A 9,132-nucleotide genomic window follows, 5' to 3' on the forward strand; every position below is an offset into this window, starting at 1 on the left:
AAGCCTCGGCTTGAATGACACCTCCTCTGGGAGGTGCCTTGCCCCTTTACCCTGTTCCTTTCCTTGTTAGCTCTTACCACCAGCTGGTATTGTATTCATTTCTCACATTTATTTACTTATTTATTCGCTATAGGGGCCCTCAGTCCTCAATAACTATTTGTTGAATGAGGGAATTAGTGAATAGAAGGCCCTTGCAAAGGGTAAGTATTACACAAAGGTAAATATCATTGACCAATTCAGACTCGCCCTGTGGGGCTGGCCTCTCACAGGTGACAGGGTCTCAAACTCCTCTCAAGGTCTTTTATTCTCCTCAGAAGCAGAAGTGCCTCTTGAATACCAGGGCTTCTCCAGAGGACCCAGCTGGGGTTCTGTGCTCCCTCTCAGCTCTGACAGCTCACCCAGTGACAGCCCAGCATGGAGAGGGTCCAGCAAGGGCCGACAAGTGGGCAGCCAACACCAGTGAAGAGGCAGCCAGCTGCTGCCATCATGGAGAATGATCTGGCCAGTTCTAGAAATAGCCCAGGGTCAAGGTGGGGTGCTTCCATTCTCTACAGATACATGAATCTGGGGAGATTCCAGTCCTGGATTCCCCTCCACCCGATACTGGGATCACTGATCCTGGTCTGGAACTCCCTATTTTCCAGCTACCCCTTCGCAGACCCCTGTGTTCATCACTGCTCACAAAGAAGCCCCAGGCTTCCAAACCCCTATCCTCCCAGCACACTTCGGAAGTGCGGAGGGTGGGCCTTCTCCCATCTCACAGATAAGGATACTGTGGCTCAGAGAAGTCAAAGGTCTCTTCCAAAGTCATAGTGTGAGTTGATGGATGAACTGGAATTCAAATTCCCTCTCAGAGTCCCACCTCAGACTCCATGCCGTAGTCCACCAGAACCTTCCAAACAAGGGATGTTCTTAATAAGAGTCCCACAGCCTCTGTCCTAGGACTGATCTCAACCCCCTGTCACTTGCTCTGGAGGGCTCTTTGCCTGTGGACTCTGACCCTATTCTCTGGTCTTGGGAGCACAATTTAGCCTCTTTGGCTGCCCCATTTAGCCTGCCCCATTGGCTTCCCCAGGGCCCAGCTCTTTTCTGACTGAATCTGAGATGTCTATTGTCACTTCTGGCCTGGGTATTCTGCAAGCTTGCCCAGCTCACCCCCAGACCTCACAGCTGGTCTGGCCACCTAAACTGCTGCCCTCACCCCACGAACACCCCCTCCTCCTCTAATAAGGGAGGACCCTGGCGGATTCAGCTATAAGCTTCACTGGCCACTTGCTCCAAGCAGGGCTCCCAGAATCCCTTCTCTCAGAGCTTCTCAGAAGCCTAGGAGGAAGGACATAAATCAGGCACCTGGGGAGGGTGGAGAAGAGTCGACAGAGGTAAGTGGCTGTTCTTTTGAATAGGACAGGACAGGGTGGGCACCTTGTAGCTCCCCACTAATCAGATGACAGTAGGCAGAGGAAATACAGGAATTAGGAAAGAATGAAAGATGGAGTGATGATGATGATGATGATGATGATTATTTTAGAAATATGCTTTGCCTTTTTGGGACATTCAATAGCCCAAGTGAAAACTGTTGGAATGTCCTCAACCCCCTGCAGGCCCTGAACAGCCCAAATGTGGAGAGCATGTTGAGGTCCCATCCACATGGGTCCGTGAGAATAGTACACAACTCACAACACCAAATGCAGACGCATCACAGACCTCCAAGCACTCCCCTTCAGGTCATTTTCTCCCCTCATACTCCGGGGCTTCGGGCCAAAGTCTTCAAGATGCAGAATGGCTTCTGTTTCCTGACCTGCCCTGACCCTAGCTTCAGGATCTCTCTGCTGTCTGGCTCTGAGCTCCAGCCTCCTCTCACCCCCAGCCTTGTGTTCCCACTGACTCTCTTCCTACTCTCCAGCCCAGCACTGACCCACACAGAGAACTCAGCTGCTGCCTCCCCGGATTCCCCCCAAGGACAAGGCCGTAGACTTCACAGGAGGCCTAGAGGTGACCAGAGGAGTTCCACCTCACACCAACATCAGATAGGATGAAATGTCAGGCACAGGGATTCTTAAAAGTTCCTCTATTGCTCTTCCCCCACCCTTCTCAGTCCCAGCCCTGCTTTGTGAGCTCTGCTAAAATGAAGGTCATCTACTCTAGCTTGTGAGCATCAGCAGAACAAAGACCAGCCAGACACCTTGAAGTTTCCACTGTGCTTTCTCTACTTTCCATTAGCCTCTATAAATAATAAAGGATTGGTATAGAGAATGGTTTCCCTGCCACCCCTGTGTCATCCTCCCTTAGATGGAAAATTCAAGTGTACTTTGTATACCCTTAATTCTTTTCCCCCACTCTACTAGAGTTGGTGCTTGAAGTGTCTATAACTGACTCTGAACAATATTTTAGGGTGGTTGTGTGTATTTGTTATCAACTGCTGTATAACAAATTATCCCAAACTTAGCTGCTTAAAACAATAAATGTTTATTATCTCATCATCTCTATGGGTCAGGAACTGAGTGACTTAGTGGGATGGTTCTGGTTCAGGGATTCCCATGAGGTTGCAGTCAAGATGTTGGGGGGAACTATGGTCATCCAAGGACTTGCCTGGAGCTAGGAAATCTGCTTCTGAGATGGCATCCTCAGAAAGCTGCTGGCAGGAGACCACAGGCCTCAGAGTCATCACATGGCCTTTCCCTAAGGCTGCTTGAGTGTCCTCATGGATGTGTCCCCTAACTTGCCCCGGAGCAAGTGATCCAAAAGACCGAGCACTTATGATCTAGTTTCAGAAATCACAACTGTCAGTCCCTTCATATTCTACTCATTGGTAATGAATCACTAAGTCTAGTCCACACTCAAAGAGAAGGGAACTAAGCTTCCTCATTTGGAGAGAGGAATATCAAGGAATTTGTGGGTGTATTTTTAAATCGCCAAAATGTGAAAAGAATACAGGATGAAGAGTCAAAATGTTTATGCTTTAATTCTATTTCTAAAGTGCTTCAGGACAGGGCACTTGGGTGGCTCAGTGGTTGAGCATCTGCCTTTGGCTCAGGACATGATCCTGGGGTTCTGGGATTGAGTCCCACATCGGGATCCCCACAGGGAGCCTGCTTCTCCCTCTGCCCATGTTTCTGCCTCTCTCTGTGTGTCTCTCATGAATAAATAAATAAAATCCTTTAAAAAAATAAAATAAAATGCTGAGAGACTTAGGGGCACCTGGGTGGCTCAGTCAGTTAAGCATCTTACTCTTGGTTTTGGCTCAGGTCATGATCTCAGGGTTGTGAGATTGAGCCCTCTGACAGGCTCTATACTCAGAGGGGAGTCTGCTGGAGATTCTCTCTCTCCCTCTGCTCCTCTTGTCTCTCTTTATCTCTCTCTCTCTCACACACACACACACACACATACACACACAGAGATAGATGATAGATAGATAGATAGATAGATAGATGATAGATAGATAGATAGATAAAATAAATCTTTAAATGATGAGGGGCTTAAGCACATCCCTTCACCTTTCTGGATCTGTTTCCCCATCTGCAAAGTAAGAAGAATGACCTTAATGACCATTAAGGTTTCATATTCAGTTAGTATGTGTCTCAATGTTCCAGTACCCAGGACCCTGGGCCTTGACCCCAGAGCTCAGGCAGCCTCCATCTCCTCCCAGCAAGCTTCCATGGCCCAGGTCCTAGATGCAGCTGCCACCCATCAGCTCCCAAGTCATCCCTGAGTTCATCAGCACCTGTAGGGTGGGAACCAGGCATCAGTAGGTTTTTTTTTTTTTTTTTTTTTTTTTTTTTGCATCAGTAGGTTTTTACAGCTCCCCAGTGATTCCACGTGTGCAGCCACAGTTGAAAACCACTGCTCTAACTGGAGGAGCTCCTCACACAGAGAATCTTTCAACAAATAAAATAACATTGAATGTGACTAATTCGTGATCTGCCCTTTCCTTTGATGTCTATGTAGTTTAAGGGTCTTACATGGCCCAGAGGACAGGTACTTCCTTTTCAGTTACTTGTATTTGGGGTCTGATTTCTCTAAGAGGCTGTTTTACTCTGTGTCACTTCAGAGAAATAGAGAAGTTTAGAAAATTAGAGAAGTTTAGAAAAATTTTTCACAGTCAGTATAGGACTCTATAGAACTGTTTCCCTTGTTCAGAGTTTCTCATCATGGTATTGTTTCTGTGGGAAAATTGATCCAATTTTTATCTTTTTTACTTACACCACCTTTTCCTAGAATATAACCTGCTATAAGTTTAAACAATGCCTGCCTTTTTTAAAAACTTGTGTATGTGCATGTGTGGGTGTGAGAAAAGTCAACATTCTCCAAGACAGGGCAGAGCCCAGTGCTGAGAGACATGCAGGATTTGGAACACCCTGGTAAGAGACACCGCTAAAAGGCTGCAGGTGCAGGGCTTAGGTAGGTACGAGAAGCAGTCAGTAGGACTCTTCTGATTCCTGACTTAGTGTCTTCCCCCACATGTGCTCCACCTCAGGTAAGCTGCTGTGCAACACAGCCATCTGTCCCAATTTGCCTAGGACTGAAGAGTTTCCTGGGATATAGGACTTCCAGTACTAAAATTGGGAAAGTTCCAGAAAACCAGGACAGCTGGTCACCTTCCAAGGGTTGTGTACCTATGGGCACCACTTCCATCTTTCAATACTACTAGAAGCTTCTGATACACAGGATGATCCAAAGGCCTCCCAACTTGGTGAATGCCTGCTGACAGCCTGAATGCCTAGTGGAGATGGATTCAGAGCTGCCCTGATAAGAGATTAGGTGGCTTCACTGACAGAAATAAGGGTAGAAACAGAACCGCTCTGCCCCATGAGGTCCTTAGATGCCATTTTGCAGAGCCCAAGGTCCAGGTAGTGGAGCAAGATCTGTCACATTGACTTCCATTAGCCATCCTCAAATATCTCAGTGCCTGTCATGGAGAAGGGGGGATGACCTGTTGTCTGTCCTGAGACCAGTGATTTGAAGCCCGTAGATGCACTTGGGAATCACCTGGGGAGTTTATAGCCCACCCCCAGAGATTCTGATTTCAGTGGTCTGGGTTTGGGCCCAGGTTCGCACACACATAGACATTTCTTGACCTTTCCCCACTGATTTTTTTCTGAGCAGAAAATGTATTGCTCTTAAACTTCTCTAAATCTGTCTCTGAGGTGATCTGGAGCAAAAATGCCTTTAGGTGAAATCAGAACTTTTTGCTATATCAATGGCAATCAGATTATAGATTCCCTTCAAGGGAAATTCTAACTTAACCACTCTTCATTGTGAGAAAATTGTCCAGTTCACAGGTGTAGATGCATGGTCTAGATTCCCATTTCTTCCCAGCTTTGTGTTGAGCTTCTACTCACCTGGAGCCCCAGCGGGGAGGTTTCCTTGGTGTTGCCCCCCACCCCATCCTCCACTTCCGGCTCTGCCTGACCTCCTGGCCCCCATATTTCCCTTGTTTTTGTGTTTCCCATCTGGGATGCAAGAACTCTCCCCTGCCATGGCTCCTCAGAAGTGGAGGGCTTCCACTTTGCTATTTTGAACCTCCTTCACCTGGCCAAGCCCAGTGGATGGGGTATGAATCTCTGGCCAGCCTCATCCAACAACTCCCTCTCTCTCCCTAGGATCTAGGGCTTACCCACAGGGTCTCTGAGGAGCTAACTTCGTGTACTATATCTGGAAGGTCATGAGTGTCAGAGTGAGGTTGCCAGATGGGAAAAAACCATTTGAGGCTGAAGCAGCAATGATCACAGTGGGAGACCAGGTCTGCAGACACAACAAAGACCCAGGTGACCAGACGGCCCAGGTGAGGAGGGCTGAGGCACCAACATGGAACCTGACTTTGTTCTGCAATTTTCCTGGTTCCCATTCTCATCCTCCTAGTACCCCTCACATTCTGTGAGATCTTTCCCCTAATTTCCTCTTTAGCTAAACCAGCATTAATAGATTTCTTTTTTCTAAGATTTTATTTATTTATTCATGAGAGACACACAGAGAAAGGCAGAGACACAGGCAGAAGGAGAAGCAGGCTCCCTGCAGGGAGCCCGATGCGGGACTCCATCCCGGGACCCCAGGATCATGACTGGAGATAAAGGCAGATGCTCAACCACTGAGCCACCCAGGTGCCCCAGCATTAATAGATTTCTATCACTTGTCACCAACCAACCCCTGGGAGAGTCACCAATGTCCATTGCTCCTCATAGACACTTTCTTGAAATATAAGTCTGGGCCTTTCCTGCTCCAATAAGATCCCCTGAGCCCATTACTCTTCGGGCTCCCTTTCGAGTCCACAGGGGGCTGGCTCCCACCTCCCGTGTGAGGCCTTTTCCCCAGGAGTTAGAGGAGTGATAGCCTCTTCATGAATTCAGCCTTCCTCACTGAGGCTTCTGCAGAGCCCTGGGTAGGGTCCTTGCTCATATCTCCAGTTCCCATAGTCCAGGCCTCAACTCCTCCATTGTCCTCTACCTAGACATATTTTCGAACACACTTCAGTGGAACACTTTTGAAAAGAGAGTAAACAGTGGTTTCCTCATGTTCCTGTCAGGCTTTGTTGTCCAAGATAAAGAGTCTTAAACTGGAGAGCTCCTCCACTTCCCCACACTGCCTTCCCTGGCTCTCAGTTCTACATGGCCCTGAGGGTGCGGGGGTTGCTGCTTAGGATTGCCGGCTAGGCTTTCAGCATCTGCCTCTGTTGTCTCCCTCAGCCCTACTCTAACACTGGAGTGAGAACCAAAGCTGAGTGACAGACCCCGGCAGTCAGGGTCCCCAGCAGAGCAGTCTTGATGCTAGCGGCACTCTTACCCTCTACTCCGCCCTGTGTCCTCCTGCCACAGCCCCGGTCAGACTCCCAGGGCAGCATCCTCAGCTCCGTCACCACTTTGTCCCAACTAGGTCCCAGGGACCTGGCTTCTCCTCTTCTAGGATGTAGTGTGGGCCTCAGGGGAGAGCTAGAACAATGCAGGGCCCCTTATCAACAGCTAATCCCATCCTGGCCGGCTCCTGGACTTCCCTTCTCAGAAATGCCAACTCTTATTTTAACACATGGCCTGTTCACTTCTGAGTCACCTCAGCCCTAATTGTGTGCAGCCAGAGCAGCGACAATCCCTCCCCAACACCTCAGCCAAGCTCTTCCGCAGAACTAAAAGCAAACACCTTCAAGTCCATCCGGAACAGGCCTGGCTTCCTTCTGCCTGGTCACGAGCTCCTGGCGCCACAAAACGCAAGAGCCGGAAGACACCCTAGAAATCACCAGACCCCACTCCCTTGTTCACGTCTAGGTTCACCAAAGCTGAGGGACAGAGTCCTGCTCAAGGTCACACAGCAAGGTCAAAACTCCTGGTCTATTCCTTTACTTCCATAACTTCTTAGAAGACACGAGGAAGGAAAATCTGGGGAGGCTGTGGCTAATTCAAGTTTGTTTTCTGTTTACATTTCCATTCTATACTTGCTCAGAAGAAATGCTTGGTACACCTCGGGGGTCAGCACTGGGGTCCCATTTGGCAGCAGAAGCAGTCTCAAGCACTCCAGGTATCAAGGATGACTTTGCCTAGAAGAGGGAATATCAGGATATCATGAGTCAGAACCTCCAAGTGTCCCAGTTGTGGCACTTAACAGGAGAAAGTGTGCAATGGCTGGATAAATGGCTAATAATAAAAGAGTTGGTATCATGGGGGAAGTCCACATGCCACTGCATGTGCCTTATCCAACCATATCTACAACCCCAGAAAAATGAGAGCCAGGTCCCCCAGGGGCCCTGCAGGTGCTTTATCATCACTGATCTTCCATCCTGAGACTCGGTGAGAAGGATTTACACCAAACCCAAAAGGTATTGGAGGCTAATCCCCAGGTAACTTTCCTATTAGTACCCCACAACTCAGCCCCTCACCCATTGTACATTCTCTTTCATCATAACATGATCTCTGGAGGCAGTCTGGCTGGGTATATGGAATAGACCCTTCCTCCAGCATTTGGAACACTGCCTGGCATGTGATCACTTAGCTACAATATGATCATCATAACTATTTCAAGCCCTCAGCAGATATGATCTGCTTCCTCTAGCCTCTTAAGTGTAACACCTATGGGCCAGCATTGTGAAAGCAGGAAGAGTAAGTCCTGTAGTCCTCAAGCTCAAGCTGGGTGCAGTTCTGGGGACGTCTGTGAAATGTCAGAACATAAACCAAGAGCTGTGGTCAGGATATTCCAGAACTGGAATGGAAGATTTGGCCAGTCTGATGAGTGTTCTATAATTTAGCTGAAACACCTAATGAATATTTACGTATGTGTTCCTCAGTATTTGCCCAAATATTTCCCTTCTTTGTACTTCTGGGTTGTAACAAATATAGAAGTCAAACAGAGATTTTCATCTGACAGAATAAGAGACCAAAAACCAGAGAATTTGGGTTCTGGCCTGGGGGTTTCAAACTTTTGGTCAGCTAAAACTTGATTCACCTTATAATGCTTTCTCAAAAGCATTTTTTAAGCTGTATGTACTCCATTGCACACTTATTTTTTATTTTTTTGTTTTGAGATCTTAGACTTTAAAACATTGCAAAAAGAGTACAAAAATTCATATATACTCTTCACCTAGCTTCCCTAATAGCATCTTATATAGTCACAGTATCATGATCAAAACCAGGATATGAACACTGATACAACAGTGTTAACTTCTTTTCAAACCTCATTCCTACTTTTTCCATTGTCCCACCAGTGTACTTCTGTTCCAAGATAGTTCAACCTAGCATCTCACACAGTGTAGATCATGTCTCCTGGGTCTCCTCCAGCCTGAGACAGTCCCTTGGTCTTTGTCTTCCATGAGTGCAACATTTTTGGCCCATTATTTTGTAGGATGTCCCTCATTTTGGGTGTACCTGGTGTTTTTCCATCATTAGACCAAGGTTATACATTTTGGGCATGGACGTCACAAAAGGAATGTTGTGCCCTCCAGTTCTTCGTGAAGCATGCCAGAGTTACATGCAGCTGATACATCTCATTCTTGGTGAGAGGAATTTTGACCGCTTGGATACAGTGGTGCCTATCAGATTCATTCACTGCAAAATCACTATTTTTCCTCTTGCAATGAAGTAAGTATCTTGTGGGGAGAGAGCTTGAAACCATGAGCATGTCTTGTTTCTTGTCACACTTTTACCCACTAATTTT

The sequence above is a fragment of the Canis lupus genome, chromosome 17 (assembly GCF_003254725.2).
Source record: "Canis lupus dingo isolate Sandy chromosome 17, ASM325472v2, whole genome shotgun sequence".
NCBI lineage: Eukaryota > Metazoa > Chordata > Mammalia > Carnivora > Canidae > Canis > Canis lupus.